The sequence below is a fragment of the Aegilops tauschii genome, chromosome 7 (genome assembly GCF_002575655.3).
Source record: "Aegilops tauschii subsp. strangulata cultivar AL8/78 chromosome 7, Aet v6.0, whole genome shotgun sequence".
Classification (NCBI taxonomy): domain Eukaryota; kingdom Viridiplantae; phylum Streptophyta; class Magnoliopsida; order Poales; family Poaceae; genus Aegilops; species Aegilops tauschii.
In genome coordinates this window covers 226173118-226184032 of record NC_053041.3, presented here as the reverse complement: position 1 = coordinate 226184032, position 10915 = coordinate 226173118, and the positions used below count along the sequence as shown (strand labels likewise).

The 10915-nt window shown below is 47.6% G+C and overlaps 1 long non-coding RNA gene across 2 annotated transcripts; it reads right to left on the bottom strand.

Moving 5' to 3' along the window:
- Window positions 1-1609: 1609 nt before the first annotated feature.
- LOC109746631 (uncharacterized) lies at window positions 1610-5449 on the bottom strand. 2 transcript variants are annotated; one of them, XR_002228835.4, is made up of 4 exons: window positions 3920-5449; window positions 2560-2672; window positions 2224-2280; window positions 1610-1980 (listed from the first exon to the last, which is right to left on the bottom strand). It is a non-coding gene; the product is annotated as an uncharacterized lncRNA (long non-coding RNA). The 2 variants fall into 2 exon arrangements; XR_002228836.4 differs by having other exon boundaries at window positions 4721-5410.
- Between the last annotated feature and the right edge of the window lie 5466 nt (window positions 5450-10915).

Genomic DNA, 10915 nt, shown 5'->3' with positions numbered 1-10915 from the left:
CCACGGGATACTGCTCATCTCCACCGTCGACCTCCTCCAGCCTCCACGGGCTACCGTCGACCTCCTCCAGCCTCCACGGGCTCCTGTTCATCCAGCCTCCACCGCGCGCTACTCCACCGGCTACTGTTCAACCACCCCTCCACGGGCACCCCTCCACCGTCTACTGTTCATCCAGCCCTCCACACCACGGGGTCCTGTTCAACCACCCCTCCACGGGCACCCCTGCACCGTCTACTGTTCATCCAGCCCTCCACCACACCACGGGGTCCTGTTCATCCAGAGGCAACGCCACCGCTCACTGTTCATCCAACCCCCCTCCCCCCCCCCCCGCAACGCTCACTGTTCATCCCAGAGGCAGCATCGATCGGCTTCAGTTAGCAGCAGTTGCTCGCTCGATCGGGTTCAGTTAACAGCCATCGATCGATCGCTCGGGTTCAGTAACGCGTAGCGTGCAGTGCAATCGCTCGGGTTCAGTTAGAGCCCAACGCCTCGCTCGGGTTCAATTAGAGCCAACGCCTCGCACACACGCGCGTACGTGTACGAGAGAAACGCGCATCGCTCGGCCCCCGACCTCCCACCGTAACTGGGAACTCGCCGAAATTTTCCTCGCCCTCGCTTCTACCACGGTTTTTTCCGTCATGGACGGCCCAAAGAATGTCATGCAGCTGCGTCTCCGGCCCGCCCAGGACGAAAAGCCCATTTTCTGTCATGATTTTTTGTCATAGAAGTAGGAGCCCACCACATCTATGATGATACCGGGTTTTGTCACAATTATCGTCATAGAAGCGTCATATGTATGACAGAAAAAAATTTCGTTCGGCCCAAAATGTCATAGATGTGTCTTTTTTTTGTAGTGCTCCAATGGATTGCTTCAAATGATCTACATCAACATTGAGCATCCACATCTTCAACATCTACATGAAGTCATCATCGACAAAACCCAAGGTTAGTTCATCCCTCTTAGGGGGATATCACATCTAGGGGGAGCTTTACTCTAAAAATTGAGCTAAAGCAACTCTAATGGTGTGAACACAACAATACTTTATGTAAAAGTGATAACCCCACTTATACTTAAACGATGAGTATGACCTACGATCAAATGTTCTCATTTGACCCCTAAGTCAATATACTCATATATAGATAAACTAGTCATCGCCAATTGATTGATAGATCACTACTAGAAACTACGATTTTACCTAGTCATATACCCTAGGTAAAAGGCCAAAAACCATAGGTAAAGGCTTTACCTAGAGCTCACCCTAGATGAAGAACCTTACGTAAAGTATAGTCGATAAAGAGCTCTTTCCCTAAAGTGCCCTTGTCAGGCTCTAGGGAACCATTTCTTTACCTAGAGCCGTAAGCTGTAGGAAAAGAATTCAACCTGGCTGCTTGTACAGCGTGCAAAGGTAGTTTACCTATAAGCATGTTTGGCTCTAGGGAAAGACGTGGGGTCCTTTTGAATTATGCCACGTGATCACAACTTCCCCTACAGCTATTTCCCCATCATATGTTCAAATAATACCCTAGGGATACATCATATTTGTATCTGCCATATACAAATATGCAATTTGAATTTAAATTCATACCAGCCATAATTCAAACAATTCAATTCCAAGCCATAATTCCAATTTATAAATTGTAGCCAACATTCAACATACAATGGCACATACATCAGACTCATGGTCGATTTCAAGCCAGAATTAAAAGAATACACTATCTAAATTTTCTACAGCTAGCAGAATACCAAAATCAGCATGTACAAGCATTGTTGGTCAGGCTAGTATATACGACTGCAAATAACATGCAACAACATGTTATCTATGCTCGATAGAATTCAAGACCCAGAAACACAAGGGTGAAGAGGTTGGCTGCCGTAGAACAAGCGAGTGAGTTCATTTCTGAGATGCACTGGATAAAAAACTTCTCTGCAGCGTCAAGCTCCAAATCTTGGGGAGAAGCATCCAAAGTGAGATTATGATCCTAAAATTATTAATGGCAGGTAGTCACTTAGTTCAGAGACTTGAATATTCTGGTAGGGAGCATAATGAATGTAATTTGGACAGTATGGACATAAGACAAGAAGATGTAATCGCTCCTGACACTCCACAAGACAATATGAACATAAGACAAGAGGATGCACATCCCAGAAGCATGCATTTCAACATCAACACCTTAGGGGGATACATAGTTTGTATCATTTCAAGTTAGTTCAAGAAAACTTACATGATCTGAGTGTTGTTGCGCACACAATGTTGGTGGTTCTTGATTGGTTTCCAAAATCTGCAAGAGAAGAGCTCAGTTGTGAAAACATACACGATCATGCTTCAAATGTATAGCGACTTACTAGCTAGTATAATAAGTGCTTGATGGCACAAAGCGATTTCTGGTTCTTGGTTCAGTTTTTCATGAGCGCATACAACTAAGGTTCATGCTTAGCTTATTTCAATTGTCACTACACAAGTTACCATATAACTAGAGGTTGAAATAAAATCAAAATTACATGGTCAAGCAACAAACAAAAAGAATGCAGAGTTGATGTGAGACACGAACAATACATACATGAACATGAGATTGAATATGGAGATCTTGGATGTGGACAGTGCAATGATGTCTTGCCGGTAATAACACAATAGTAGACCCATGGAAGAGAGCCAATTATCCATGGGGCTTCCCTGAAGAGCAGACATTTATAATTTATTCGTTAGCCACAAATATTGGTCGCCACAAGATCTCCAAGCTTCAAGAGCCAATATAAGTTGAAATATTTGCGAAGAAGACCATACATAACTAAAAAATGCAGAAATTAATTCAAGACATAGCTAGAGAGTAGCGACTCTTCGGAAAGACCATAAATAACTACTCCCTCTGTAAAGAAATATAAGAGCTTTTAGATAACTAAAGTAGTGATCTAAACACTCTTATATTTCTTTACAGAGGGAGTAACAAATTTTTACATGATTATGAAAAATATCTCTGGTAAACTCATGACAAACTTGGTCTTGCTGTAGAGCTACTTAAGAAATAATGGTAAGCACGAGTGTGCCAATACCAACATCTGTCTTACAACTGCTATTGTTTTCTGAATATGCAGCTTTCTGTCTGAATTCCTTTCAATGAGTACTTGATGGCATAAGAGCTGCATAGTAGTTTTGATAAATCCATGATATTATGCCATGAGACAGAAACCATTTACAATTCCAAAAACGCCCTACAGAACATGTAACCTAAACTTGTCGAACTAACAAAAAATCTTGTTCAGTATTCTCATGATTTGTTGCACTATCTTTGCACTGAGCATGTTAATTAGTACTAGGATTCTTATGCTTGTCTACTCCTGTTTAGGAATCTTTGTTTGTTTTGAACGAAAAAGAAAAACAGTCCAACGTGTTAACCTGGTGCCTAGATGATTAATTGCATATCATTTTTTTTTTGAGAATCACCGGGGGGGGGGGGGGGGGGGGGGGGGGGGTTTCCCCACCTGAATATCTGAGTAGTGATCCAGTTTATAAGGAAAACCGGATCAAAAACCTTAACAAATTGACCCCGTTTATAAGGGAAACCGGGCCGAAAAACCGAACAAGGCACGACCTAGCTGGCAGACATAAGACATCACCCCGAGAGACACAAGTAGATGTGGGGTGTCGTAGAGATCACAATACCAGGACTTTGCAAACAGCCGAACGCATCGGCGGGCATACCGGCCCCCATGGCACAACTCAGGAGCAACCACAATCAACGAGTGTCATCCCAGACACGAACCTTGACTGGGGCTCCGCCAGAGAAGAACGGAACGATTAGCAAGTTTGAGAGGCATCTTGCGCCATCCTTGAGCAAAGATGAGCCGAGACAACACCAAGAGCACGAAGCTCGCCGCAACACAACGGTAACCATGAGAGAGTCTTGAGCAATCATCACCAACCTGAGCCGCACGAGAACACCACCACCGTAGACGAAGAGCTCCAATCAACCGAGACCATCCATGATGCCTCAAGGCTATTGGTGCAGCCGAAGGGCAACGAGCGACCGAGTCCACACCCGGACGAAGAGTCACACGCAGCCGAGTCTACATCACAACAGTGGCACCGCCGGCGAAGCCGAAGGGCATCAAGGAGCCGAGTCTACACCTGGATCGCTTCACCGTGCACACCAGCGCAGGCCGGTCGCGCCACCACCACCACAACACACACCACCGTCGACCCCAGTCGGCCGCACAACCACACCACCAGCCGCACCACCACCACCAACCACCGACCTCAAGCCAGCCAAACACCACCCAAACCTCAGGTAAGCAACATGGAGCAACGTCTCCGAAGACAGGCACCACCAAGGTGGTAACGACGTCGTGGACGCCGCTGTCGTCCGATCCAGGAGCTGGATCTAAGGCTTTCACCCGGAGAACGAACAGAGTAGGCGAAGGAACCAATGCATCACACAACGGTACCTCCAGGGAGGGATCCGACGCTGCAAAGCGCCGCTACCGCCGATGCCGACCGAAGCCGACATAGGGCTTTCGCTCGTAGCATCACCCTCGTCACCCTTTTGCAGAGCCACGTCGTTGCTGAGACCAGAGCCACCACCGCAAGGAGGGGAAAACCTCCTGCTACGGCGACCGAGCGCCTGCCGGACTAACACCAGACCGCCGAAGCAGCCAACAGGGGTGAAACCGAGCAGGCACGTCAGGGAGTGCGAGATCCGCGGGAGATGGGAGCAGAGGACGCACCTAGCCGCCCCTGACTTGGATCTGGCAGGAAAGAGAGAAGTGGCTGGACCACCGGCCTGGCCCCGCCGCCACGCCACCACGCTGCCAGCCACGCCGGGCTAGCAAGCCGACCAGCTCCATAGCACCAAGCCAGGAGGGGGGCCGCCACCCCACCCCATCCCGCCGAGCAGGGCTGCCGGGCCGAAGCCCGAGCAACCCACTGCAGCCGCAGCATCGCCGGGAGGGGTCTCGTCGAGCAGCCAGGAGCCGCAGTCCGCATCCCCACCTGCCGGATCCACGCGCCAGGAGCCGCCGGAGCGCCGCCACCCGCCATGCCGTCCCCGCCAGATCCCATCGAGGCGCACCGAGGCCACACCCCAAATCACCGGAACGAGGACGCCCATCTCCGCGCCGCCCCGAGCACGGCCACCCACGCCGGTGCGCGCTCCCGCGCGAGCACCGCGCCGAGCCAAGTCCCCGCACGAACGAACGGCCCGCGCCGCCCCTGCTCGAGCTGGAGGAGGGAAAGGCCCCGCCGCCGCCGAGCCGCGCGGGCTTCGCCCGGCGACGTCCGCCGGCGGCGGCGAGGGGAGGAGGGGCTGGAGGGGCTTGCGCTGGCGGCGGCTAGGGTTCGCTCCCGGGCCGCCCGTGGGAGCGACCTGGGGAGCGTCTCCGCAATCCTGGTTTAGTGGATCGAGGGTCCCGCATATCATTTTTTTGTCCCTGTTTGTGCAATATGGAAGTACGCATGGTTATTGGCTAGTGACCCACTGGGCATATATAATTTATTTTCGTTCTGATTTTTTAGCCGTTGTTTCTTGATATTTGTCCCTGTTTGTGCAATATGGAAGTACGCATGATTATTGGCTAGTGACCCACTGGGCATATATAATTTATTTTTGTTCCGATTTTTTAGCCGTTGTTTCTTGATAAAAAATCTGCTTTATTCAGGGAGACATCAATGGAAGAAGAAGTAACACTCCTCACGTTCATGTATGTACTGTTATACGGACCAAAAGTCATTAAACTCATAGTAGTGTAATAAGTAAAAAGTGTGAACAACTGATAGTTTTTGTGTGGAAACATCTTTGTCTTTAAATCTTAACTTAAACTAAGAAGATTTATTTGCTAGATCTTGTGTGAAAAAGTGCTAACTTAGTCTTACAGATCACAAGACAGCTTAGAAACCATGGTCATCAGTAACAAAAACGATATACAATACAGCTATATGCAGTACAGTACGTACAGAATTATCTTGCCGAATATCACAAATTCACAAGTTAATGATTGATATATTTGAACTTGAATAAAAACATGCATGAGATGATTAGACCAGAGAGAGCTTTGTTACATTTGGTCCCTGGAAGGCTGGTACCTAACTCTTTTATACAGCAGCATAGACTGGTTCGTAAATCATAGGTCCTGTTCTAGCTTGAGGATGAGATATACATGTGCATCAGTCCCCACGTTTGTATTTCACTGATAAGAGACACCATAGCAGCAGGAATACTGTATATAGTTCACCATTTTTTGCTTAAGGGTGGGGAGCAGGATTACTATATATATGTTCATCACGTAAACGGTAAACCACAGGTTATGTTCTAGCTTGAGGATGAGATAAGAAACAAATTAAACAGAAGTGCAGAACACAGCAGCAGGGTGGGGAGTGGAAGGGATGGAGAACACGCACCTAGGCAGGTGCCTGAGAAGAGGAATGCACTGGAGACGGCGTGCCGTGGAGAGCTACATGGCTTCGACGCTGCTAGATAGATCTGGTGATTTATCTATGCACTCCCGACGTGTGCCGCCTCTCATCTCGACTCCACCACCGATGGAGAGGGAACGGGGGTCAGAGTTCCACACTGAGATGGGGGGAGAGAGAAGAGCGGCGTTACCCCGTCGGTCGCCGGCGGTCAGGAAGGCAGTGGTAGCAGAGTGGCGCGACCCGAATGATTGGGTGCCGCTCGTGGCGCAGCCCCAAGCGAGCACTGGATCCGGCGAGGTAGGGTCTAGATCCACCAGCCGTTTGGCCGCCCGTCCGTGGCCGCGCCATCTGGTGACCTCCTTCAAAGCGAAGATGAGCTGAGGCTGCAGCGAGCAGGCGCTCCCATGAGAACAGGCCGCTGGGGAGGTGGCTGGATTGGGGCTCGGCGGCGATGGAGCATAATTGGTTTGCTACCAATATTTGACAAGTCAACATTTGGCAAAATCAGAAGTTGCCAACATTTGATAATTTTTTGTAAAATTGACAATAAAAATTGCAAGCAACCAATCTCTAGCCAATATTTAGCACTTGCCAAATATTGGCATGCCAACTTTTGATATCAAACTAATTACGCTAATGATTTAAGCGCAGGAGGCAGAGAGAGAAAGGGGTCTGGTGAATGAGAGTGAGAGAGTTTTCAGAAACACACGGGTGAAAAGCTTTTCCACATTTGGGGGGGGGGGGGGGGGGGGGGGGGTGTGAAATAAAAATGTACGAAACGCACGATCCTCGCGTGGGAAGGTTTCTACATGTTTTTTTGCTAGTGAGTCCTAGTCTTCATTTATTTTTTGTATGAAAACTATTTTCCCCTAGAGTGTACTGTTCATAACTTTTGTTTCCCTTGGGGAGAGTTATAAGCTCTAGGTAAAGACTTTGGCCCTAGGTAAACTGGTTGATTCTAGTAGTGGATGCTAGAGTGTTTGTGCATGCTTTGGCACATATTTCATTTGCCATCTTATTGTGTGAGCATGTTGATTGTATATTTTTCTCATTCGAGGACATCCATTTGTTGCTTTGATTGTGTGGCTCTTTTTCTTTTTGCCAAATGGATGGACAAGAATGGCTAAGAACTTCCTCTAGCTATCTATGTTTTTCTCGTCTCAAACTCTATTCATGCTACATCACAAAGTTTGATCCAGTCAGATTCGAACCCTCTGGGTGAGGAGCACTCAGAGTCACCGATTCGTCATAGACTTAAACTTCCAAAACTTCTCTGTGTATTTCGGTCTGACCGATTCATCCCTTTCGGTCATACCGAGTTCATTGAGTTGATCTAAGTTTTCAATCTCGGCGCAACCGATTAAAACCATTTGGTCACACCGAGTTGCAGTAACCGCTTGCGATTCTGCATCTCGGTGCCACCGAGTTGTTCCACTCGGTCACACCGACAGGGTCAGGATATAAATACCCACGGGTCAAATTTTGGAAATTTCTCCGAAACCTTTTCGCCCGCGCGTATCCTGCTCTGCCGACTCGGGTCTCCGGATCGTCCTCTCATCGCCAGCGACCCCCTGCTGCTGGTCTCCGCCGCCGTCAACGGGAATCTTCACCGCCGTTGCCGCCGTAGCGAGCTCATCGCAAAGTTAAGGTATGAGTTCGATCCTTTGTGCAATCTTTATCTCCGATTCTTAGCACAAAGTCAATGCCATGATTCTTACCACGTACAAGATCAATCTATTCAGCGAAAACTTCCTTTAGATTAGTTTTGATTCGAAAATTTAGGGTTAGGTTTCCGCCGAACTCATCTCGGACTGACCGAGTTGTAGAAATCGGCTCACCGATTTGGCTTATGCTATTGCACTTGTAACTTTCGGTCTGACCGAAACTTGCAAATCGGTATGACCGAGTTCAACTCTCAGTGAAACCCTAGCAATCTCGGACTCACCGAACTGTGTCTCGGTCTGACTGGTCTCACTAGTTCAGACTCCAATATTGCTTCGGTGGCACCGAGTTTAACAAATCGGTAGCTCCAAAATGCTTTCTGTGGAGAACTAAAACTAAGTTTTTGACTCAATTGTTTTGCAAAATCTCTGCACTTTGTGATGCTCATCCACTCTATCTCATCTATATCTATTCACATGGCTGGCTTTCAGTTTGCAGTGTCAGAAATGTCTGATCAGAGTGACAGCCAGAACAAAATCTGAGGAGCAAGTTAACCTGAGTGAGGGCACTAGTCCCTCTGGCAGTTATGATGAGGGCAGCAGAAGTACTCCTAGCAACCTGCCTAAGGCTGCTACTAGGCAGAGGAGAAAGAGAAATTCTGATTCAGAGGATGAAGAGGATGTTGCTGCTGAGGAAGAAGTCAGCTCCAAGAAGAAGGTTGTTAAGAAGGAATTTGGCACAGCTGCTTCAACAAAGCCTGGTCTGAACAAGAAGGCTCCTGCAAAGAGAGTGCCCATGTCAAAGGCCAGAGCCTCAACTCTTGAAACCTCCAAATCAACTGTTGGAGAGGCTGCTGGTGAGGGCAAGAAAAAGAAAGAAAGGAAGAGAGGGAGATGGTGCAAGAAAGTAGATCCCATGCCAGAATTTGAGAAGCACTCTTCTGATGAGGAAGAAGATGAAGAAGAGGATGCTGCACCAGCACCTAAAGCTCAGAAGTTGATGGGGGATGCCATCAAGTCTGGGGCTGCTCCTTCAAAGCCCAAGACTGCCCCCAAAGCTACTGCTCCAGCCACCAAGTCTGCACCAAAGAGGAGCACCAGGAACATACCAGGTGCTGAGAAGAACAAGGCCCTAGTGCCTGAAATTGAAGAAGAAGAGGAAGAGGAAGCCCATGTGCTCAGAAAGTTAAAGCCCAAGATCCCTGATCATGATGACAATCATCCAGTGGTTGAAAACATGAAGGAGAGAAAGGATGCAGGTCTCAGATTGTGGAGACAATCAGACCCTTATGCTGTGAGGAGAAGGACTGATGTGGACTATAGATTTCACACCAAGGAACAACATGACTTCTATGAGACAATTCTGTTGGATAAGAAACCCATGGTGTGTGACATTAAGTGGGTTGATTGGAAGTACATCGACAACAATGAAGACCACTTCCCTGGAGTGCATGAGAGCTTCAGACTCAATGAAGTGGACACCTTTGTGGGTCAGAAATTGACCAAGTGGAATGATGACCTCATTATGCAGTTCTATTCAACAGCTCATTTCTACCCAGATGGAAGAATTGCTTGGATGTGTGAGGGTACAAGGTACCAGTCTACTATAGCTGAGTGGGCCAAGCTCATCAATGCTCCAGATGAAGCTGAGGATGACATTGATGTCTATGCAAAGCGTAACAAAGATCACAACTCCATGGCCAACATGTACAAGGAGATACATGACAAGGCCATGGAGACACACAAGCTAGGCTCAGTGTACTATCTGTTGTCTGGACTGGCCACCATAAACACCATCTTGAGGCACACCTTGTTGCCCAAATCAGGAGATCACAGGATGATCAGAGGTCACTCCATCAACTTGCTTCAGATGTTTGATGTGCCCCAAAAATTCAAAGTGATGAGTTTGATTGTTGAAACCATCAAGAGAACAGCTGCAGACCAGAAGAGATCATGTGGGTATGCTCCACACATCAGATGCTCATCAACTCTAAGATGGGCACAGGCACATACCAGTTGGACAAAGAGCACCTTCCCCTGAGGCCAGACTTTGAGGACAACACAGTTGTCATGGATGTTACAGATCCTACTTCAGTAGAGGCTCGGGAGAAGAGGGAGAAGGCAAAAGTTGAGAAGGCAGCCAAGATGCCAAGTGCTGAAGAGGCTTCAAAAGTTTTTCTCAAGTCAAAACAAGATCAACTTGGATATCTTATTCAAGCCACTTTGAGGATTGAGAAAGGATTGGCCACCCTGACTCAAAATCAAGAGAGCCTTGAAAGGATCATTGAAACAAAGTTCTATGATCTAGACTTGAAGGTCACAGAGATGCAAACAGCTGCTGAGTAGCTTCAGGATGAAGCTGAAGAGAGGAAAGGGAAAGCTACCACTGAAGCTTTTTAGAGAGTTCCTAGGGCACAGAGATCTGAAGCCGTGCCAGTGACAGACACGAGAGCTACTACGTCAGCACCTGCAGCCACAGCTTCAGTTGCCCCTCCGGTTGCAACTCCACCAGCTCCAACAACCTCAACAGATGCATTTGTCCTAGGAGTCCTCTCCACGCCACCTCCCGAAGATCAAGCTTAGAGAGCCGCATAGCACTATGCATTTTCAAACTTTTTGGTAACTTGTTGCCAAAGGGGGAGAAAGTGTATAGATTATAGGCTTCGAGAGAGAGCTTTGCTTCTTTTTGCCATCTCTTTTGCTACTTATTTGCTACTTATTTATTTGCTTGCTTGGATGTTACTTTATGTGTGTGTGAGATACTTGTATGGTCATGTGTTTGATCATATCATATGTTAATGCTTGTGCTTGGATGATGATATTATCTATCTCTCATGTATGATCATTCAC